General features: G+C 40.6%; 1 long non-coding RNA gene across 1 annotated transcript; it reads left to right on the forward strand.

Moving 5' to 3' along the window:
• The first annotated feature begins 4799 nt into the window (after positions 1-4799).
• On the forward strand, positions 4800-24271 carry LOC116988070. Its single transcript, XR_004415853.1, has 3 exons — positions 4800-4993; positions 20589-20591; positions 24118-24271. It is a non-coding gene; the product is annotated as an uncharacterized LOC116988070 (long non-coding RNA).
• The last annotated feature ends 1604 nt before the right edge of the window (positions 24272-25875 follow it).

The following is a 25875-nucleotide window of genomic DNA, read 5'->3' on the forward strand; positions in this document are numbered from 1 at the left end:
AAAAGTGTGGCGACCTTGCCGGAAGTGTGGCGCCCTTGCCGGATGTGTGGCGCCATTTCCGGAAGTGAGGCGACCTTGTCGGAAGCATGGCGACCTTGCCGGAAGTATCGAGACCTTGCCGGAAGTATGGTGACCTTTCCGGAAGTATGGCGACATTGCCGGAAGTATGGCAACCTTGCCGGAAATGCAGCGACCTTGCCGGAAGTGTGGCGACCTTGCCGGAAATGGGGCCACCTTGTCGGAAGGGTGGCGACCTTGCCGGAAGTATAGCGACATTGCCGGAAGTATGGCGACCTTGCCGGAAGTGTGGCAACCTTGCCGGATGTGTGACGACATTGCCGGAAGTGTGGCGCCCTTGCCGGAAGTGTGGCGCCCTTTCCGGAAGTGAGCCGACCTTGGCGGAAGCATGGCGACCTTGCCGGAAGTGCGGCGAGCTTACCGGAAGTTTGGAGCACTTGTCGGAAGTGTGGCGTCTTTACCGGAAGTGTTGCATGCCCTGCATGATGTATGGCGACCTTTCCGGAAGTGTGGCGACCTTGCCGGAAGTGTTGCATGCATTGCATGATGTGTGGCGACCTTGCCAGAAGTGTGGCGACCTTGCCGGAAGGATGGAGACCTTCCCGGAAGTGTGGTGACCTTGCCGGAAGTATCGCGACATTGCCGGATGTGTGGCGAGCTTGCCAGTAGTGTGGTGACCTTGCCGGAAGTGTGGCGAACTTGCCGGGAGTGTGGCGACCTTGCCGGAAGTGTGGCGAACTTGAAGGAAGTGCGGCGACATTGCCGGAAGTGCGGCGACCTTTCCGGAAGCGCGGCGAAATTGCTGGAAGTGCCGCGGCTTTGCCGGAAGTTTGGAGACCTTGCCGGAAGTATGGCGACCTTCCGTTTTTTTTTTCCCGTTTTGTGTTCAACTGGCAGTGGTCTCTGCGCTTCTTGTACCTTAGAATGAAGACCTGGCAAGACATGGGTTAATTGCTGTGCATAATAATCAGTTAATTACTGGGGGCCTGTAGGTGAAACTTCCACACTTGAGTCGCACCACCAGTGGGTACGTAGCCTGTGGTCACCCTAAGTTCATAGCATCCTTCCCACAGCTCGCAGTCACCCAGCAAATTTGCCAATGCCACCATCGCCATCACATTGCATTACATCAGCATACTTGGTTTCTCGCAGATCTGATGGCTATTAATGTCCCAGGATAGGCAAACAATAGCGACATGTCCATCGCAATCTATCCTAGAAAGAGATTTCTTAAGAGAAAGAAGTTAACGTTTTATCTTTTAGGCACCATCATGACAATCTTACAGTGGTGAAAGTGAACTGACGCATGTCTCCCCTCCACCTTTTCTGTGGTAGGGGTTGTTAGAAGGATCTGGTAATGCCTTTCCCACCAAATGTCCAGTCTCTTCCCCATCCAATTACTGATTATTACACAAGTACTAGGTTTAATTTTAGAAATAGTGGTTCTATTGTACATCCTTCAATGCCCTGGTTAACGATATAATATAATTAGTCATTTCCATTGCCATGTGATGAAAGTGAACAGCCTTCGGAGTATTAACAAACAAAAGTTTGAACAATTTTTCGTTCCCTGCAGTCATAACAGCAAAAACAAAACACACAGACACACACAACATCCAGCACTTGAGGAGTTTATATACGTACAGATATAAAACCAATTGCATGATGTAATGTACAAAAAACCATCAGCCACCTCCAAATATGGAGTTGTTTTTCACTTTGCCAAAAGCCAGCCATCCCAAATGGCATCCTCTGGGCCCCTTCTTATCTGATTAACCTCTTGAACTTGCATAAAAAACCTTGCAAAGAGAGCTGCGAACTATTCAACTTAAGTTTAAAAAAACCCTTGTTACGATGGGAGTTGTCCATATCCCATCATGCATTACAATTGGCCTTTTATAACAAAGCTTAATATGACAACAATTAATTAATAACTAACTCTTTCAATAAAGTTCAGTAAAGTCCGATGAAAGATAGTCCGATGATCTCCAATGGATTAAAGATAGTCCAAGGGAGTCCAATAATGTACATTTGTTTAAAAAAAGTTTTACAATAGACAGTTAAATAGTAATTTGTTTTTATTTTGCTTACTTGGATGGGCTTGTCAAACAGCAATTTTACATCATCCATCGATGATTTTACGATATCACCAGTCTTCTTGAGACGTTCCAAAAGATTCATTGTATCAGCTGAAGCGTGTCCACGCTAAGGCTGTCAGTAAATAATTATAAAGAGAGGAAAGGTATTTGAGAATGACTCAAATGCTGCAAGGTTGGGTTATTGTGGGATGAGGAAGTGGGGAACGAAGGAGAAAGGAGAAGTGGCGCATATATCATAACAGTATAACTTGGTAAATGATTGAATTCAGATCAGCTTCCATTAGGCTGGTTCTATACACACCAGTAACTATTTGTCCAGTGAATAATAGTTCAATAATAGTGAACAAGAGCTCAGCAGCATCTCCACCCCCTCCGGAGACTAAGGAAAGCAGGTCTTCCTACTGTTCATCTAAGGACCTTCTACAGGGGCACCATTGAGAGTATATTGACCTACTGCATCACTTCCTGGTTTGGGAGCTGCAAGGCTTATGAGCAAAACCAACAACAGGATAGTGAAGACCGCCAGCAGGATCATTGGTGCCCCACTCCCTTTCCTGTTGGAGATCTATAAGAAGTGGAGCATCAGCAGAGCCATCTCCATTATCAATGACCCCCATCATCCTTCACACCACATCTTCCCAATTCTGCCATCTGGGAAGAGGTACAGGAGCAACAGCTGCAAAACCAGCAGGATGCTACACAGCTTCTTCCCACAGGCAATAAGACTGATTAACGGACTGTGTCCCCTCCCCATATATCATACACCAACACATCTAACCTCGCCCATACTTTGGCAGCTAGGCACCTGTCAAAGTAAAGCAACTGTTCGGTCTGTATGTCTGTTTTTATTTCAATTTTTAGGCCTATTTTTAGATATGGTAATTAAATTTTTTTTAAAGCTATATAACCATATAATAACCATATAACAATTACAGCACGGAAACAGGCCATCTCGACCCTTCTAGTCCGTGCCGAACACATAATCTCCCCTAGTCCCATATACCTGCGCTCAGACCATAACCCTCCATTCCTTTCCCATCCATATAACTATCCAATTTATTTTTAAATGATAAAAACGAACCTGCCTCCACCACCTTCACTGGAAGCTCATTCCACACAGCTACCACTCTCTGAGTAAAGAAGTTCCCCCTCATGTTACCCCTAAACTTCAGTCCCTTAATTCTCAAGTCATGTCCCCTTGTTTGAATCTTCCCTACTCTCAGTGGGAAAAGCTTTTCCACGTCAACTGTCTATCCCTCTCATAATTTTAAAAACCTCTATCAAGTCCCCCCTTAACCTTCTGCGCTCCAAAGAATAAAGCCCTAACTTGTTCAACCTTTCTCTGTAACTTAGTTGCTGAAACCCAGGCAACATTCTAGTAAATCTCCTCTGTACTCTCTCTATTTTGTTGACATCCTTCAATTAGGCGACCAAAATTGTACACCATACTCCAGAATTGGCCTCACCAATGCCTTGTACAATTTTAACATTACATCCCAACTTCTATACACAATGCTCTGATTTATAAAGGCCAGCACACCAAAAGCTTTCTTTACCACCCTATCTACATGAGATTCCACTTTCAGGGAACTGTGCACAGTTATTCCCAGATCCCTCTGTTCACCTACATTCTTCAATTCCCTACCATTTACCATGTACGTCCTATTTTGATTTGTCCTGCCAAGATGTAGCACCTCACACTTATCAGCATTAAACTCCATCTGCCATCTTTCAGCCCACTCTTCCAACTGGCATAAATCTCTCTGTAGACTTTGAAACTCTACTTCATTACCCGCAACCCCACCTATCTTAGTATCATCTGCATACTTACTAATCCAATTTACCACACCATCGGCCAGATCATTGATGTACATGACAAACAACAGTGGACCCAACACAGATCCCTGTGGCACCCCACTCGTCACTGGCCTCCAACCTGACAAACAAGCATCCACCATTACTCTCTGGCATCTCCCATTCAGCCACTGTTGAATCCATCTTGCTACTCCACCATTAATACCCAACCATTGAACCTTCTTAACCAACCTTCCATGAGGAACCTTGTCAAAGGCCTTACTGAAGTCCATATACACAACATCCACTGCTTTACCCTCATCAATTTCCCGAGTAACATCTTCAACAATTTTATTAACCGCGCTGATGGGAACTGATCGAGAAACAATTTTTTCGTTCGTTTCATCTGTGTATGTAAGTACTCAGTTAAAATGACTTTAAAGTAAATACTTAATACTGAAGGTACACAAAAATGCTGGAGAAACTCAGCGGGTGCAGCAGCATCTATGGAGCGAAGGAAATAGGCAATGTTTCGGGCCGAAACCCTTCTTCAGACTTTCTCCAGCATTTTTGTGTACCTTAGATTTTCCAGTTCCTTCTTGAACACTGAATACTGAATACTGAATTGAAATTGTTCTATGGAGATATTTAAACTTTTGTATTCCATTATCCTTTAAATCAGCCAGAGAACCCTGGCAATCTTCCTTTCCCTTTCAGGCATGCTGCAAGTATAAGTGGCTTTGCAATTTGTTTTGTTTTTAAACGATCACCAGATGTTGCACTTTTAAACAAGATTTAAGATTTAGATAGGAAATTCATTGTGCTATTCCCTGAACACTGCTGTTGCTAAATCTGTATTTCTTCTTATAAATATCACCGAGTCCATCTCGACCAGCGATCACCCTTTCACACTAGTTCTATGCTATCCCACTTTCTCATCTACTCCCATCACTCTCTGGGCAATTTTACGGAGGGCAATTAACCCTCACGCTCGCACATCTTTGGGACTGTGGAAGTAAAATTAATATCCTTCCTTATTTAATTTTGATTGGAATTGAACAAGGTAACGAAAGGGTGTATTGGTGGTGACAATTGGAAATCTCTCGCGTGACCAGGTAAAGAGGAAATTCATGGGAAACGGCAAAGTAAGATTATATGTATTACTTCCTGTCTGGGAATGTGTTGAAGGGTGGATGGTAAATGTAAACATGGAATAGTACAGCTGATAACAAAGTGTGTTTACTCTTCTATTTACTCCCCCTATTGCTAGTAGCATAGATACGTTGCAGTAAATGGGAGGCTTATGATTGGCTTGGAATGGGGGTGGTGATGTGAGCCGCTTGAACGGTGAGATAGAATAATGTCAAGATGCTGTTGTATTGTGTTTGACTTGTATTAATAATCTGTTATTGAATAAGATTAACACAAGCGAAAAGTATGTTATGATTAATGAAATAATTGGTACCCATGTAGTAGATGGTATATTTTCGAATGATATTAAACAAAAGTAAACAAAAGTTGTTTACTGTGTGAAGTCAGAGAACTGGTGAGCAGTTTATATTGCAGCCATCTCTCCATAAATTTCTCGAAGCAAATCTGCAAAGTCTCCAATTTTCATTTTCCATTAATTTCCCTCTAAATTAATTTCTTCCACAGAATTTGGCGTAGTCAGCAGGATCCCAACTGCAGCGGGATTCTAATGAATACAAGGGGAAATAAAAGGGAATGATAAGATAGCCTCTTCAGAAAGAGAGACGGAGGGTTTCCCAGAAAGAAGGGAGAACCCCCTTCTGGTGCGCGCAGAGTGTATAGAATATTATAAGATATTGTCCGCGGAAACTTAACTTTTGTTGTACAGACTTGAGAAAAGAATATGGGAGACAACAGTAGCCAATCGGAGAAATCTGATCCTACAGATAGAGGGAGGACTGAGGAAAAGGAACAGCTGGTCCAGGAGTGAAAGGTACAGATAAGAAAGAACATTGCCAAGGTGATAAAAAAAAGACCAAAAGACACTGGGAAAAGGTAGGCAAATGTGGTAATAAAAAAAGTACAGCGATGACCAATGTCCTGTAAATATAACCATATAACCATATAACCATATAACAATTACAGCACGGAAACAGGCCATCTCGACCCTTCTAGTCCGTGCCGAACACATAATCTCCCCTAGTCCCATATACCTGCGCTCAGACCATAACCCTCCATTCCTTTCCCATCCATATAATTATCCAATTTAATTTAATAAATTATCCAAATCTTTATGGTATTCTAGCAGATCAATCAAATGGAAATTGGCAAGATAGAGGAAGTTATAAGCTATCTTTGTCCTACTCATCTCTCAAAAAAGAAATGGGTTTGCGAGATGGGAGCACAATTAATATTTGCCAAGGAAGTTATTAGTGATAGCTGGAGTGATAAGTGTAACTTTAAAATTGATGGAAATAATAAGGAGATGGACGGGGATGGAGAAGAGAGGTGGAAAGGTGTTAAGCAGAAAGAGGGAAATGAGGGACCTGTGCCTAAAATACCAAAGCAAGTGGCAGCAATATGGTGATTGGAGAGCAGATGATGATGACCAGACTCGGGAAAATGAGTCCCTCACTCACTGGTTGGCCCATAGAGGAAAGGAGGCAATAAGAGGGGGGCAAGAAAACATAGTAATATCATGGAGGTGGTGCGATGTTTGCAAAACAAAGATGAGGCGATCCCAAATTTTATAGCCCAATTTAAGAGTAAGTGGGAGGAACATGCCGGAGTGCCCCTAGCTTAAAATGGGCCTCTAGCTGTTCAAACTTTAGTAAATTGTTTGCTGCCCTGACAGGCTCAAGCTTATTAATTGATTAACCAAGATTGGCAAATTAAGTCATGGGGAAAATGTGATCACAGCGTTTGTGAACATGACAGAGGAAGGGAACAATGACAATTAAAAGATACAACACAAGGTGTGGAAAGATGGAGATGTGGAAAGAAAGGGCATTGGGCTCGAGATTGCAGATGTTCCTCACAACTACAGAAAGGAAACGCCTAACAGGGAAGGTGTCTAGCCCCTTACAGATATTTTTATAATCTCTAGAACGGCCAAACTCCCGTTACTGGGAAGATAAGCTCTGTGCAAACTGGGAGCAGTCTTATATTGTACTGCAGACGGTATGTTTATGGAACTCCCTCAAATGCAGACACATCAATTGCTAAATTTAATTAAGGAGAAAGAACAAGGGCAAAAGATGCCTATCCAATATTGTTGGCAATTAAATAGCAATCCGTACAGTCAATTGGTTAATCAAACCCATTGTGCTCCGCAAGGAGTGCAGGATTCAAAAAGCCATTATTTACAGTATCTTGTTGAAACCAGCCAAGAACATAAGCAAACGCATTGCACTGCATTATATACACGCCTCCTTAATCCCGGATACCAGGAAATAGTCCAACCCTGGTTGAATATACTCAAACAATTAACAGTGACCCCTTATTTGTTCTTTGGGGTCCCGGGATTAGGAATAATGGTTCACCTCTCTCAAAACCCAAAAAGATCGATTTGAGATGGGTGATACTCCCGAGTCACATTTGACTGTAGCTACTAGACTTCCAGCAACAGCAAAAGAAATAGACGAAATTATAAAAAAGCTGAAGGACCGTCAATTGATGTTTTAAACGCAAAGTCCATGTAATACTCCAATTCTGCCAATCCCAAAAGTGGGAAGACCACTTTTGTCTAAGACCCGAGAGCGATTAACAAAATAGTGATCCCTATTGTTCCTTTAGTACATGACATCAATATTATTCAGTCATATATACCGGCAGAAACTGACACCTTGACACAGGCAGTAATTGACCCATGTTCAGCCTTTTTCTCCATACGCCTGCATAAAAACAGCCAGTTCCTGTTTGCTTTTACCTCCAAAGACCTGGACTAGGCTTCCCCAGGGGTATACTGAAAGCTCAGTATACCCCTGCAGCAGCAGTGAAAAATGATCTGGAGGAACGTCAATTATCAGAGAGGTCTACTTTGATCCAACATGTTGATGACCTTTTGGTAGCCTTTGGTAACAGGTTGTAAAGAAGACTCAATTGCTGCAACATTTGGCAGGAAGCGGGCATAAATTATCCCTGGAAATATTACAGTTCTGCCAGCCTAGTGTACAGTATCTGGGATTCCAGCTGCAGGAAGGTAGAAGGAGAGTGGAAGAGACAGAATAAAAGCAATAGAGAACGTCCGGGTCCTGAAGGCAAAGAAGGACATTCTCTCCTTCTTAGGCATGGTGGGTTACTGCAGACAATGGATTTGTGTCTACAGAGAACTAGATGCAGCATTGCGTTCAGCCACCTTGAGGACTGATCCCTCCAGAGTAGCATGGACTGCAGAAAGAAACCAGGCATTTAGAAATCTAAAGAACGCTATGGTTACTGCTCCGGCGCTGGATATAAAAAAATCCCTTTCAACTCTATGTAAATGAATCAAAGGGGTTTGTGACTGGGGTCCTGGCTCAAGAACATGGAGGGGGAAAAAGACCGGTAGCCACTTCAGGAAAATAATTCCTGGAGCAAAGCAGGGTGTTTTCAAGACCTCATTGTCTGGGTTCACCCTGATAGTCAGGTAGGCTCACGTGGGAAAAGGGTATCCACCAGGTATATCAGTCATAATTGATAAGGTTGCAAGAACATGTCTGCTGTGTCAACAAAATAGAGGGAAGACACCATATAACCATATAACAATTACAGCACGGAAACAGGCCATCTCGGCCCTACAAGTCCGTGCCGAACAATTATTTTTCCTTAGTCCCACCTGCCTGCACTCATAGCATAACCCTCCATTCCCTTCTCATCCATATGCCTATCCAATTTATTTTTAAATGATACCATTGAACCTGCCTCCACCACTTCCACTGGAAGCTCATTCCACACCGCTACCACTCTCTGAGTAAAGAAGTTCCCCCTCATGTTACCCCTAAACTTCTGTCCCTTAATTCTGAAGTCATGTCCTCTTGTTTGAATCTTCCCTATTCCCAAAGGGAAAAGCTTGTCCACATCAACTCTGTCTATCCCTCTCATCATTTTAAAGACCTCTATCAAGTCCTCCCTTAACCTTCTGCGCTCCAGAGAATAAAGACCTAATTTACTCAACCTTTCTCTGTAACTTAGTTGTTGGAACCCAGGCAACATTCTAGTAAATCTCCTCTGTACTCTCTCTATTTTGTTGACATCCTTCCTATAATTGGGCGACCAAAATTGTACACCATACTCCAGATTTGGTCTCACCAATGCCTTGTACAATTTTAACATTACATCCCAGCTTCTATACTCATATACACCTGCAGAATTTGGTCACCAACCACAACCTGAAATGCTTTTTGAGAATTTGCAAATTGATTTTGTACATATGCCAGCAGCAAAATGTTTTAAGTACATTCTGGTCATAGTTGATATGTTCTCCAGATGGGTGGAAGCACATCCCACAAGGAGGGATGATGCAAGGACGGTAGTCAATATTTTAATGAAAGAAATAATATCTAGATTCTGGATACTTATGGGAATAAACAGTGATAGAGGAACTCATTTCACCAGTAAATTAATTCAGAACTTGTCGAAGGCTCTTGGGTTCCAGTGGAAGTTATACATACCATATCACCCACAGTCTTCAGCCAGACTTCCGGTGGCGCCATGAAGTGGTGAAGGCGCAGCATTGAGCTCCGCTCCCGCTAAAATCGGTAAAATCGCGTTAACAGCCGTATTTAAAGTCGGGACCGATTTAAAAACACTCACCGGGGCTGCTTGGCGTCGCGGGAGTGACGTCATCAGAAAGCATCGAGAAAATCGGAGTTTTAACGGGACCTTTAGATGAGAAAAGGAAAACACTCGGGGACCCAAGAAAGCTACTATCAGACTCCAGCTTGAAGAAGACTTGGAAACTCTTCAAATAACAACTGAAAGCTCAGAAGAAGAGTTTGATCCTCAACAAGCAATATCCGAAATGGCTACAAGAGGAGATACAAAAGAAAAGGAGAAAGAGAAAGAGATGAAGCAATGGGAACAAACGGTAAGATCTAATCTTACTAGAGATCTTACGAAAGATCTCACTAAGGAATTCTCCAAAATGCTTGCTAGTATGAATACTACACTGGAGAACAATCTCTCTAAACTGGAGGTTAGCTTGTCTAAGAAAATTGACACTGCCTGTGATGGCGGAACTTCTCTAGACACTAAACCAGACAGGCTTATCTGTCAGGAAAGTGCTTTCAACGACAGAGCCCTGGTTTCACCTTGAACATGTTGAAGTAAAGCGATAAGATTCGAAAAAAACTCAAAAGAAAATATGGACTTAAGAAAAGTTTTAATTAATCAGTGTATACTTAATGTAAAGGATTAACTAACCATATAAACTTTATATTACTAATCGTCGTTTGGGCTTATATACTAATATTAAACTAATATGACTAACTAACGTATTAACTAATGGAGTTTGGGGGATTAGGGGCCTTTAGAGGGTTAGATGGTTATTACTAACAGTTAAAGAATTTTAATATAACCATATAACAATTACAGCACGAAAACAGGCCATCTCGGCCCTACAAGTCCGTGCCGAACAACTTTTTCCCCTTAGTCCTACCTGCCTGCACTCATACCATAACCCTCCATTCCCTTCTCATCCATATGCCTATCCAATTTATTTTTAAATGATACCAACGAACCTGCCTCCACCACTTCCACTGGAAGCTCATTCCACACCGCTACCACTCTCTGAGTAAAGAAGTTCCCCCTCATGTTACCCCTAAACTTCTGTCCCTTAATTCTGAAGTCATGTCCTCTTGTTTGAATCTTCCCTTTTCTCAAAGGGAAAAGCTGATCCACATCAACTCTGTCTATCCCTCTCATCATTTTAAAGACCTCTATCATGTCCCCCCTTAACCTTCTGCGCTCCAGAGAATAAAGACCTAACTTATTCAACCTTTCTCTGTAACTTAGTTGTTGAAACCCAGGCAACATTCTAGTAAATCTCCTCTGTACTCTCTCTATTTTGTTGACATCCTTCCTATAATTGGGCGACCAAAATTGTACACCATACTCCAGATTTTGTCTCACCAATGCCTTGTACAATTTTAACATTACATCCCAGCTTCTATACTCAATGCTCTGATTTATAAAGGCTAGCATACCAAAAGCTTTCGTTACCACCCTATCTATATGAGATTCTACCTTCAAGGAACTATGCACGGTTATTCCCAGATCCCTCTGTTCAACTGTATTCTTCAATTCCCTACCATTTACCATGTACGTCCTATTTTGATTTGTCCTGCCAAGGTGTAGCACCTCACATTTATCAGCATTAAATTCCATCTGCCATCTTTCAGCCCATTCTTCCAAATGGCCTAAATCACTCTGTAGACTTTGGAAATCCTCTTCATTATCCACAACACTATCTTGGTATCATCTGCATACTTACTAATCCGATTTACCACACCTTCATCCAGATCATTGATGTACATGACAAACAACTAAGGACCCAACACCGATCCCTGAGGCACCCCACTAGTCACCTGCCTCCAACCCGACAAACAACCATCCACCAATACCCTCTGGCTTCTCCCATTCAGCCACTGTTGAATCCACCTTGCTACTCCTGGAGGTCAATATAGCTGAAAGGAAATGAAATATAATTTAGGATGTATACCAATTCATAACAATGAATGAAAATGGATATAAGAATAGTATAACATCATAAGCCTGTGGGGAAAAAGGGGGGCGTTAATGATTTGGAAAAGTTCCAGAGGTTTGGGCTGGAAGATGGTTGCACTTATGATAAAGACATTTAACCCTTGAAACAGGCTGGTAATTAAGATGAATAACCCTGGGTACAGGGACAAGGTCTATTCCTATGTTTTATGATTCCATGGCTCTATGATACTGAGTAAGCATTATAGAAGGTTTAAAGCCTGGGTACATAAGAGAATATTTGAAATAGTACAGAGGCCGATAACTCTCTAGTGATGAAACTTCTTTTGTTCTATTCGGCCTGATTGGATAAATTGTTTTAAAATGTTTTAATGATTTTTTTTATATATTAAGAGGAAACGGCATGCAGTCGTCTATGACATCTTACCTAGGGGGCTGAGCTCAATGTATAACTCCAACTACGGAGGTCAATCAATTTTTGGCCATCATAGATGGCATCTCGAATTTAAGGTATCACCTTTTTGATACCTTGAGGTCACCTTTTTTTTAAATTCACTTTTATGTGGTTCACTCAATAATTTTTCTTTTTTTCTTCACTATCTTTCAATACACTTTCCTTTTTTTCTCATGGAGGTGTAATAGACGGAGGAGATGTAATATGACGTCAGAAGTACGAGACGATCTCCCCACACCCAAAATCCTGAGGTATTTAACTGCACCACATGAATCAAAATCACCAAAGCTAATTAACAATGCAAGACAATAGGGGAAAAAAAAAGAATGGAGGAATCACATTCTGTAGTTGGAATATTAGGGGTGCGAATGACCCAATTAAGAGGGGCAAGATTCTGGCCCAGTTAAATTCTTTAAAGGTGGACATAGCTTTTCTGCAAAAAACTCATACGAAACCACAAACACAGATGAGACTGAGGGCAAACTGGATAGGTCAAACTTATCACTCGTCATTTACTTCTAAAGCTAGAGGAACAGTTATTATTATTCGGAAAGGTATACCATTCATATTAAAGAATACTATCTATATTACTAAAAGTCTGATCTTGACCGCTTTTGGCCCACTATTCTGCGATTTCCGAGAGAACGCCGCTGCCTACGGCCATCATTTTTGGCCACCTCGCTCAGAGTCCCCCTCCGCCTTCCGGGACTGGAGGATTTTTCCTATCGATGAAAAATCAGAGATATATTAATGTTTTTAAAAAAATCACCATTCTCTCTGCTGCCCCTGCTGGAGGGAGGGGGAGAGACTATAAAACCAGGAGGTAGTGTGCCTCACTCACTCTGCAAGATGGATGAAGCCAAAGGGTCACGTCTCTCTCTCTGAATAACACAAGGCTACTCAACTGTGAATCCCCTTAATGTGGTTCGAAAGTGAAAATATGGTTTGTTTGAAGTAAAAAGGGACTGCCTGCAAATGGTTGTTTGGGTGATTTGGCGAAGTTAAAAGGCACTACTTACTGCAAATGCGGCTTGGGTTCTTTGGCATGACGTTGAAAGACACTACTTACTGCAAATGGCGGCTTGGGTGATTAGGCTTGAAGTTGAAAGGCACTACTTACTGCAAATGGCGGCTTGGGTGCTTTGGCTTGAAGTTAAAAGGCACTAACTGCAAATGGTGGCTTGGGTGCTATGGCTTGAAGTTAAAAGGCATTACTTACTGCAAATGGTGGCTTGGGTGCTTTGGCTTGAAGTTGAAAGGCACTACTTACTGCAAATGGCGGCTTGGGTGCTTTGGCTTGAAGTTGAAAGGCACTACTTAATGCAAATGGCAGCTTGGGTGCTTTGGCTTGAAGTTGAAAGGCACTACTTACTGCAAATGCGGCGGGTTCTTTGGCATGAAGTTGAAAGGCACTACTTACTGCAAATGGTGGCTTGGGTGCTTAGGCTTGAAGTTGAAAGGCACTACTTACTGCAAATGGCGGCTTGGGTGCTTAGGCCTGAAGTTGAAAGGCACTACTTACTGCAAATGGCGGCTTGGATGCTTTGGTTTGAAGTTGAAAGGCACTACTTACTGCAAATGGCGGCTTGGGTGCTTTGGCTTGAAGTTGAAAGGCACTACTTACTGCAAATGGCGGCATGGGTGCTTTGGCTTGAAGTTGAAAGGCACTACTTACTGCAAATGCGGCTTGGGTTCTTTGGCATGAAGTTGAAAGGCACTACTTACTGCAAATGGCGGCTTGGGTGCTTAGGCTTGAAGTTGAAAGGCACTACTTACTGCAAATGGCGGCTTGGGTGCTTAGGCTTGAAGTTGAAAGGCACTACTTACTGCAAATGGCGGCTTGGGTGCTTTGGCTTGAAGTTAAAAAGCACTACTGCAAATCCATTTATTTCCTGTTTTCACTGTATATTGATTTTAGATAAAACGCTACCACTTACGGCTGTCCGTTTTGGCCATCTTACTTAGTCCCCTTCCGCTGAGCAGGTGCAGAGAATTCTTCCTATCAATGAAAAATAAATGTGTTATTAGTGTATAACATTTTTTGAGAATCTCTCCTGTCAATCACGCCATGAAGGCCACACCTTTTCCGGTGGGAGGGGGAGGGGTTATAAAACCCGGAAGTGTGGATGTGGCTCAGTCTCTTTATGATAGGCGAGGGAAGATGTCACGATTCTGTCTGAGCTGTGAATCAACTGAACACACTGAATGTCTATGAACTGTGAGTTTGGTGTTTTGTGTGGTTGTATGGTTGTTTCACCCTGCATGAAATGGTATGAAGCCGCATTTGAATTTGGTGGCCTTGCACCCTACTTGAAAGGGAATGAAACTGCACTTGAATTTGGTGGCCTTGCACCCTGCTTGAAGTGGAATGAAACTGCACTTGAATTTTGTGGCCTTGCACCCTGCTGAAAGTGGTATGAAACTGCACTTGAATTTGGTGGCCTTGGATCCAGCTTGTAGTGGTATGAAACTGCACTTGAATTTGGTGGCCGTGCACCCTGCTTGAAGTGGTATGAAACTGCACTTGAATTCGGTGGCCTTGCACCCAGTTTGAAGTGGTTGGAAACTGCACTTGAATTCGGTGGCCTTGCACCCGGCTTGAAGTGGTGGGAAACTGCACTTGACTTCGGTGGCCTTGCACCCTGCATGAAGTGGTAGGAAACTGCACTTGACTTCGGTGGCCTTGCACCCTGCTTGAAGTGGTAGGAAACTGCACTTTAATTTGGTGGCCTTGCACCCTGCTCAAAGTGGTAAGAAACTGCACTTGAATTTGGTGGCCTTGCACTCTGTTTGAAATGGTGGGGAAATGGATTTGAATTTGGTGGCCTTGCACCCTGCTTGAAATGGAATTTCAAGGAATAGCCATGAGTCAACTGCCAGCCCACCAGCCATGAGTGAGATGCCAGCAGATCAGGCTTGAGGGACTGAGCTACCACCCCAAGAACCCATACCAATGCTCCAGAAAGCCCCCCCCCCCCCACTGGCCAGCAATATTGGATTTGGTGGAGAGGTGGAATATTGCATCGGGGGACCAGCCCTCCCGTATGAACATGGGACCCAACGGGTCCCACTTAGTCTAGTATCTGGTAAAGAAGGAAGGTACACTATAGTGGCGGGAGAAATCTACTCTACACCATTGACTCTGATAAATATCTATGCTCCAAATTTTGATAACCCCCAATTTTTCAAGAAAATTACGAATATAATAGATGAGTATAATTACCAAAATGTAATATTAGGGGGGGACTTTAACCATGTTATAGATTCATATTTAGACAAATCAATAAAACTAAGGAAGGGCAGCGTCAAATCCAAGACTAGTGAATTTTTATACACATATATAAAAAACACTAATATAACAGATGTATGGAGAATAGTTAAGAAGGGAATATTCGTTCTACTCATCGGTACACAAAACTTACTCAAGTGTTATTAGTAATCTTGTTAGTGGATACAAAATTAATCCCATACACGATTAATCCTAAATATCATAATAGTAATATTTCTGATCACTTCCCGTTGACTTTTACTTTAAAAGTTGAGGGAATGCCAGGTATAAAATCTTTTTGGAGATTTAATACACAAATAGCTAATAACCCACAAGGTTACGAGTATTTAAAACAACAAATTATTTTTTTTTTGAGACAAACGAGACACCAGGTATTTCACCATCTTTATTATGGGAAACTTTCAAGGCATTCATCCGTGGAGTTATAATTTCATATCAAAGTTTTCAAAATAAAAAGAATACGACAGAACAATGGACGTTAGAAAAGGAAATTAAACTATTAGAATTAGATAACGCAAAAGATCCAACTACAGATAAACATAATAAGATTACAATATTGAAATTTAAACTTAATCGAATATTATCAGCAAAGATTATTTCAGATTACAAAACAGGTACATTTTGAATTTGGCGATAAACCTCATAAACGTCTAGCGCGACAATTGAAGAAGCAACAAAAGGAAAATACTATTATTAAAATCAAATCAGAGAATGGAGAACTATTAACTCTACCCAAGGATATTAATAAAAGGTTAGCTCAATTCTAGCAAAACTTATATACATCTAAAACTAAAATAGAAGACAATAAAATTATAAATTTTTTAGATAATTGTAATCTGCCAAAATTGGATATCTTAGAACACGAGGAATTAGGAGCTCAGATTACGTGAAGAAATAAGAGAAACAAAAAAAGAACTGAAAAATGGGAAGACGCCAGGACCAAACGGTTTTAATAATGAATTTAATAAAAGATTTCAGGAATTAATGGTCCCAAGATTACTTAAATTATACACGTATGCCTTTACCGAAAATAAATTACCAGAAACACTAGCAGAATCTACAATCACGCTTATACCAAAAAAAGATATAGATTTAGGAGATCCGGGCTCATATAGAGCCATATCACTTTTAAATACAGATCAGAATATTTTAGCAAAGACTTTAGCAAGAAGATTGAGTGAATATATTAATAAATTGATAAACGGGGGTTATACCTAATAGACAATCATCTAATAATCTGAGACAACTTTTTAATATAATGTATTCACATAAAACGGAAAAGGAAGACTTATCAGTTATATCTTTGGATGCAGAGAAAGCATTTGATCAGGTAGAGTGGCAGTATTTATACATAGTACTCCAAAAATGTAATATCGGAGATAATTTTATTAGATGGGTAAAATTACTAGATGATGGCAAGAATATTAACTAATAATTTGTTATCTCCGAAAAATTTCAATTATCAAGGGGCAATAGGCAGGGATGTGTTTTATAACCATATAACCATATAGCAATTACATCACGGAAACAGGCCATCTCGGCCCTACAAGTCCGTGCCGAACAACTTTTTTCCCACCTGCCTGCACTCATACCATAACCCTCCATTCCCTTCTCATCCATATGCCTATCCAATTTATTTTTAAATGATACCAACGAACCTGCCTCCACCACTTCCACTGGAAGCTCATTCCACACCGCTACCACTCTCTGAGTAAAGAAGTTCCCCCTCATGTTACCCCTAAACTTCTGTCCCTTAATTCTGAAGTCATGTCCTCTTGTTTGAATCTTCCCTTTTCTCAAAGGGAGAAGCTGATCCACATCAACTCTGTCTATCCCTCTCATCATTTTAAAGACCTCTATCATGTCCCCCCTTAACCTTTTGCGCTCCAGAGAATATCACCCCTGCTATTTGCCCTTATGATAGAGCCTCTGGCTGAAAGGATAAGAACACATCCGAATATTCAGGGATATAATACTAATGACTCTAATAACAAAATGTCATTATATGCGGATGATATACTTTTATATATTACAAATTCACAAACGAGTATCCCGAATTTATTAAATTTAATAGAGGAATTTGGTTCTTTTTCTGGATATAGAATAAACTCGAACAAAAGTGAAATCATGTCACTAAAACCGCAGAAAGCGAATCACCTATTAAAATTTCCATTTAAAATTGCAACGGAAAAATTCAAGTATCTGGGTATTCAAGTTACTAGAAGATATAAATCATTATTTAACGCAAATTTTACTCCGTTATTAAATAAAATGAATGCTCTGATTAAATTTTGGAAAACGCTCCCATTATCATTAATTGGCAGAATAAACGCTATAAAAATGATAGTTCTACCACAAATAATATACTTATTTCAATCCATACCAATATACTGTATATACCAAAACATTAAAAAAAAAATTAGATTCTAATATTACCAATTTTTTCTGGGACTATAAAACACATAGAATCAAAAGAAACCACCTGTGCAAACCTAAAGAGGTAGGGGGACTTGCACTGCATAATTTTTTATATTATTATTGGGCAGTGCATATTAAGAATATAATTTATTGGTTGGATAGTCCTTCTCAACAGATGGAATGGATAAGAATGGAGAAAGATTTAGGAGCGGTCCTCTTCTCCCCGATAAAATGTAATAACACACTATATAAGAAGAATCCAATTATACATAATATAATACGAATTTGGAAACAAATAAAATTAACTTTAAAATTAAGAAAATTATCAGTACTAACACCAATAATGAATAACCCGGTATTTAAACCATCTCTTATAGATAAAAGTCAAGTCAAGTCAAGTTTATTCATCACATACACATACGAGATGTGCAGTGAAATGAAAAGTGGCAATGCTCGCGGACTTTGTGCAAAAAGACAAACAAACAACCAACCAAACAAACTATAAACACAATCATAAACACACACATATTATTTTACATATTCAATATTGGAAGGAAAAACGTTCAGTAAATTTAGTCCCTGGTGAGATAGGAGTTTACAGTCCGAATGGCCTCTGGGAAGAAACTCCTTCTCAACCTCTCCGTTCTCACTGCATGGCAACGGAGGCATTTGCCTGACCATAGCAGCTGGAACAGTCCGTTGCATGGGTGGAAGGGGTCTCCCATGATTTTATTGGCTCTGGAGTTGCACCTCCTGTTGTATAGTTCCTGCAGGGGGGCAAGTGAAGTTCCCATAGTGCGTTCGGCTGAACGCACTACTCTCTGCAGAGCCTTCTTGTCCTGGGCAGAGCAATTCCCAAACCAGATGGTAATATTTCCGGACAAGATGCTTTCCACAGCCGCTGAGTAGAAGCACTCGAGGATCCTCGGAGACACTCTGAATTTCCTCAATTGCCTGAGGTGGTAAAGGTGCTGCCTTGTCTTACTCACGTGCTGCGGCGTGTGATGTCCATGTCAGATCCTCAGAGATGTGGACTCCCAGATATTTAAAACAGCTCACCCTATCCACAGTATCCCCATTTATCGTCAATGGAGTGTACGTCCTCGGATGATGTGCCCTCCTAAAGTCCACGATCAGCTCCTTAGTTTTTTTGATGTTCAAGAGGATGCTGTTGTCCTGGCACCAGAGTGCTAGATCAGCCGCCTCCTCCCGGTAGGCCTTCTCATCGTTGTCTGAGATCAGGCCCACCACCACAGTGTAGACAATGGGAAAGATTAGGAATTAAAAAGGTAGGTGACATGTATGAAATGGGAAATTTATTATCATTTCAACAATTAAAATTAAAATTTAAACTGAATAACAACCAATACTTTAAATATTTACAGATATGTGACTTTATGAAGAAATATATACCTAGATTTCAGAGTATAATGATAGACCCACTGGAAGAAGCAATGAATATTAAGGCGGACTCACAAAAATTAATATCATATCTATATAATAGTATTCTAAACAGAGAATTACCATCAACAGAGGCAATTAGAGAAGACTGGGGAAACGAATTAATGATAAAAATGTCAAAAGAAACATGGGAAAAGTATTTGATATATATACATAAATGTTCGATTAATGCTAGACACAATTTAATGCAATTTAAAATATTACATAGATTATATTATTCAAAAACTAGGTTGAATAAATTCTACCCAAATATTTCTCCCATCTGTGATAAATGTCTTTCTCAAAATGCCAATATCACACTCTTTTGTTTCTTGCACAAAACTTTATAAATTTAGGTGTGATATATTTGATATATTCACTAATCTATTTAAGATAAAAATGGAACCTAATCCTGAAATGATTATATTTGGACTAATGGGAGACGGGAACAAATTAAATATACCCCAGAATTAATTTTTTAATTATGGTTTAATAACAGCAAAAACACTTATACTTAAATTTTGGAAAAATGCTACAATACCAACATTTAAAATGTGGACCAGTAATATGTTGGACACAGCCCACTTGGAAGAAATGAGACTCCTAATAGACAAACAAGACCAATTCTTAACGAGTTGGTCTCCATTTATTGATTTCTTGGATTCATGTGGTGCAAGAGTATCGTAAAAATTTAAAGTTTCAGGTATGGGTGAAAGATGTTCAAGAATATAAAAAAGCATCTCCTTGTGGTGATTGGACAATCTCCCTCCTGCTTCACTTTCTTACTTATTTCTTTTCTTTACTATTTCCTTTTCTCTCTTTTTTTTCACACACACTAGACTTTCCTCTATTCTTTACTATCTCTTTTTTTCTTTTCTCTTAAAAAAAAGAAAAGGAAGTTGTACAGAAAATGTATTATGATAACATAATTTTGAGAACCTGTAAAAAGGTACCACTGTATTGTACTTACTTCTAATAAATAAATAAAATAAAATAAAATACCCACAGTCTTCAGGAATGGTAGAAAGATAAATGGAGAAATATGCTTAAGCCATGTGAAACAGTTGGTAACATTTATGAGAAAGTTAAGCAGGCACAGGTCCCTCCAGCAGAAAGAAATATGCACCCGTTCAAACCAGGAGATCAGGTTTCTGTGCGAGCAATGAATAAAGATTCTTCCTCTCCTAGATGGAAAGGACCATATTTAGTGCTACTACCAACATGAACAGCAGTAAAAGTAAAAGAAAAACCCGATTGGGTACATGCTACCAGAAGTGAACTGCATCACTCAGACGGAACTCGAATAAAAGAAAATACAAGAACTAAAATGTTGCAGTGATAAAAAAGAGTATTAAAATGTAGATATATTCCTTATTAACTATCTTTGTAGTATTAAATACTTAAGAATGTACTAACATTGTGTGGGATCAGCGAGGATACGAGGGTGGTGAGGAATCTAGATAGTTACAAGAAACAGGAGAAAGGTAGAAGTTGGTGTGAAATCCAACGAACAACTTCCACACAGAAAACAGTGACTCGCTGCTCTAACCATATAACCATATAACCATATAACAATTACAGCACGGAAACAGGCCATCTCGACCCTTCTAGTCCGTGCCGAACACATAATCTCCCCTAGTCCCATATACCTGCGCTCAGACCATAACCCTCCATTCCTTTCCCATCCATATAACTATCCAATTTATTTTTAAATGATAAAAACGAACCTGCCTCCACCACCTTCACTGGAAGCTCATAACATAAACAAGCTTCCTTATCTGATTAGAATGTTGGGTTTGTGCCCATATTCCTTCGCATGCATAAAGGGCCTGTCCCACGAGCATGCGACCTGCATGCGGCAAGCGCGACCAAACCGGAAGCGGGGGCCGCGCGGAGGTCGAGTGAGTGACGTGTAGTTTGAGCGCAGTCCGCGGGAAGTTTGCACAATCAATTAAATCATACTCAATGCTCTGATTTATAAAGGCCAGCACACCAAAAGCTTTCTCTACCACCCCATCTACATGAGATTCCACCTTCAGTGAACTGCACAGTTATTCCTAGATCCCTCTGTTCAACTGCATTCCGCAATTTGCTACCATTTACCATGTAGGTCCTATTTTGATTTGTCCTGCCAAGATGTAGCACCTCACACTTATCAGCATTAAGCTCCATCCACCAGCTTTCAGCCCACTCTTCCAAATGGCCTAAATATCTCTGTAGACTGAAAATCTACTTAATTATCCACAACATCACCTATTTTAGTATCATCTGCATACTTACTAATCCAATTTACCACAACATCATCCAGATCATTGATGTACATGACAAACAACAGTGGACCCAACACAGATCCCTGAGGCACCCCACTAGTCACCGGACTCCAACCTGACAAACAACCATCTACCATTACTCTCTGGCATCTCCCATTCAGCCACTGTTGAATACATCTTGCTACTCCACCATTAATACCCAACAATTGAACCTTCTTAACCAACCTTCCATGAGGAACCTTGTCAAAGGCCTTACTGAAGTCCATATAGACAACATCCACTGCTTTACCGTCATAATTTCCCTAGTAACCTCTTCAAAAAATTCAAGAAGATTAGTCAAACATGACGTTCCAGGCACAAATCCATGTTGACTGTTCCTAATCAAACCCTGTTTATCTAGATGCTTATATATATTATCTCTAAGTATCCTTTCCATTAATTTGCCCACCACTGACGTCAAACTAACAGGTCTATAATTGCAAGGTTTACTCTTAGAACACTTTTTATACAATGGAACAACTTGCGCAGTACGCCAATCCTCCGGCACTATTCCCGTTTCAATGACATTTGAAATATTGCTGTCATAGCCCCTGCTATTTCTACACTAACTTCCCTCAATGTCCTAGGGAATATCCTGTCAGGACCTGGAGACGTATCCACTTTTATATTTTTCCAAAGTGTCAGTACTTCCTCTTCTTTGAATCTCATAGTTTCCATAGCTACTCTACTTGTTTCCCTTACCTCACATAATTCAATATCCTTCTCCTTGGTGAATACCGAAGAAAAGAAATTGTTCAATATAACCATATAACAATTACAGCACGGAAACAGGCCATCTCGGCCCTTCTAGTCCGTGTCGAACACTTATTCTCTCCTAGTCCCATCTACCTGCACTCAGACCATAACCTTCCATTCCTTTCCCGTCCATATAACTATCCAATTTATTTTTAAATGATAAAATCGAACCTGCCTCCACCACCTCCACTGGAAGCTCATTCCACACAGCTACCACTCTCCGAGTAAAGAAGTTCCCCCTCATGTTACCCCTAAACTTCTGTCCCTTAATTCTCAACTCATGTCCTCTTGTTTGAATCTTCCCTACCCTCAATGGGAAAAGCTTATCCACGTCAACTCTGTCTATCCCTCTCATCTTTTTAAACACCTCTATCAAGTCCCCCTTAACCTTCTGCGCTCCAAAGAATAAAGACATGTTCAACCTTTCTCTGTAACTTAGTTGCTGAAACCCAGGCAACATTCTAGTAAATATCCTTTGTACTCTCTCTATTTTGTTGACATCCTTCCTATAATTAGGCGACCAAAATTGTACACCATACTCCGGAATTGGCCTCACCAATGCCTTGTACACTTTTAACATTACATCCCAACTTCTATACTTAATGCTCTGATTTATAAAGGCCAGCACACCTAAAGCTTTCTTTACCACCCCATCTACATGAGATTCCACCTTCATGGAACTGCACACTAGATCCCTCTGTTCAACTGCATTCCTTAATTCGCTACCATTTACCATATACGTCCTATTTTGATTTGTCCAGCCAAGATGTAGCACCTCACACTTATCAGCATTAAACTCCATCTGCCATCTTTCAGCCCACTCTTCCAAATGGCCTAAATCTCTCTGTAGACTTTGAAAATCTACTTCATTATCCACAACATCACCTATCTTAGTATCATCTGCATACTTACTAATCCAATTTACCACAACATCATCCAGATCATTGATGTACATGACAAACAACAGTGGATCCAAAACAGATCCCTGAGGCACCCCACTAGTCACCGGCCTCCAACGTGACAAACAACCTCCAAAGAATAAAGACCTAACCTGTTCAACCTTTCTCAGTAACTTAGTTGCTGACACGCAGGGAACATTCTAGTAAATTTCCCCTGTACTCTCTCTATTTTATCTCTCTATAATATCTCCCCCATCTCTTTCGGCTCTGCAGATAGCTGTCCACTTTGACTCTCTAATGGCCCAATTTGATCCCTCGTTATCCTTTTGCTTTTAGCTTTTCATATTTCTTTCTTAAGATTCTTTTTACATTCTTTATACTCCTCAAGCACCTCATTTACTCCATGCTGCCTATAATTTTGTAGATCTCTCTCTTTTTCCGAACCAAGTGACCAATTTCCCTTGAAAACGATGGCTCTTTTCAATTTTTATTATTTCCTTTCAACCGAACAGGGACATAAAGATTCTGTACTCTTAAAATTTCACCTTTAAATGTCTTCCATTTCTCTTCTACATCCTTCCCATAAAACAAAATGTCCCAATTCACTCCTTTTAAATCCTTTCGCATCTCCTCAAAGTTAGCCTTTCTCCAATCAAAAATCTCAACCCTGGGTCCAGTTCTGACCCTCTCCATAATTATATTGAAACTAATGGTATTGTGATCACTGGTCCCGAAGTGATCCCCAACGCATACCTCCGCCACCTGACCTGTTTCATTTCCTAACAGGAGGTCCAGCACTACCCCTTCTGTAGTAGGTACTATGTATTGCTGCAAAAAAACTATCCTGCACACATTTTACAAACTCCAAACCATCCAGCCGATTTACAGAATGTGTTTCCCAGTCTATGTGTGGAATATACTTCCTTATTTAATTTTGATTGGAATTGAACAACGAATGGGTGTATTGGAGGTGACAATTGGAAATCTCTCGCGTGACCAGGTAAAGAAGAAATTCGTGGGAAACGGCAAAGTAAGATTAGACATGTTACTTCCTGTCTGGGAATGTGTTGAAGGGTGGATGGTAAATGTAAACGTGAAATAGTACAGCTGATAACAAAGCTTGTTTACTCTGTGAGGAGTTACAGTTGATCACCCGCGCCCCCTACTGCTAGGTTGATACGTTGCAGTAAATGGGAGGCTTATGATTGGGTTGGAATGGACATGGTGATGTGGGCCGCTTGAATGGTGAGATAGAATAGTTAAGATGCTGTTGTATTGTTTGACTTGTATTAATCATCTGTTGTTGAATAAGATTAACACAAGCGAAAAGTATGTTATGACTAATGAATTAATTGGTACCCATGTAATAGATAGTATATTTTCGTAGAATATTATCAAACAAAAGTAAACAAAGGTTGTTTACCGCACAGTATAACTGTCGGCTAATTCTGCTGTGAAGTCAGAGAACTGGTGAGCAGTTTTACTGCAGCCATATCCATGATATGCAATAAAATCTCGAAGCAAATCTGCAAAGTCTCCACTTTCCATTAATTTCCCTCTAAATTAATTTCTTCCACAGGGACGCAAGAGGAAATTCAGAGGAAACGGTTGCGATCACAGGGAGAACGTGTAAACTCCACACAGACAGCACCTGGGGTCAGGGTCAAACCTGGTCTCTGGCGCTGTAAGACTGCAGCTCTTCTAGCTGTGCCACTGTGATGCCCTGATTTAAAACTCATGTTAATGTGATAACATTGGGCATTTGTCTATTATGCGCCTTATTGGGCAGTACAGAGTACTATTCAGCTTTCATTCAGTAGAAATAGTTCTCGTTATTTTGCAAAAATCAGCGTTGCTAATACAAGGTAGAAAGAAAATAAATTCAAATGGTCTGCTTACCCTCCTGCTTTTGAAATGCTTTCCAAGTCACCTGGACGATTCAGAAAATCTGGATGGAACTTTTCAACTTCCTTTCCCATTTAAAATAAAAAAATAATTAGATAAACAAATGAAAGTAATAACATGATAAAATGCAACACCTGGAAGATATTACCTCTAAAATGCGATGCAACAATGATGCGTGACTGGTTGGCTTTTGTCTCAGTAAGTTTGAGTAGGGTATTTATTTTGAAACCCACGGCATCGCCCATGTGACTGCCCGGGCAGAGAATGAGAAACAGGAAACCTATAAAAATTAATGCAATGAGCAATACCTGCAATAATATCAAACACAGATTGCATTATTCTTTTCATAATATTGCACCCAATCGGGGTCAAACCATGTTTCAATCATATTTTGAACACAAATTCCATGTTAGGGAAAAATAGATGTTTGCAAAAGCAGATAAAAGCGAAAAACAAACAATAGTTGGTAATACAGCCCTATTACAATACATACAATACAATACAATTCAATTTATTGTCATTTGGACCCCTTGAGGTCCAAACGAAATGTCGTTTCTGCAGCCATACATTACAAACAAATAGACCCAAGACACAACATAATTTACATAAACATCCATCACATTGCTGTGATGGAAGGCCAAAAAAACTTATCTCTCCACTGCACTCCCCCCCCCCCCCCCGATGTCAGAGTCAAAGTCAAAGCCCCCGGCGGGCGATGGCGATTGTCCCGTGGCCATTAAAGCCATGCCGGGTGATGTAAGGTCGCACACCGGGTCTTGGTGTTAGAGCCCCCGGCGTGCGCTCGCAATCCCGCGGCCATTCC

This window comes from Amblyraja radiata, chromosome 26 (genome assembly GCF_010909765.2).
Source record: "Amblyraja radiata isolate CabotCenter1 chromosome 26, sAmbRad1.1.pri, whole genome shotgun sequence".
Lineage (NCBI taxonomy): Eukaryota > Metazoa > Chordata > Chondrichthyes > Rajiformes > Rajidae > Amblyraja > Amblyraja radiata.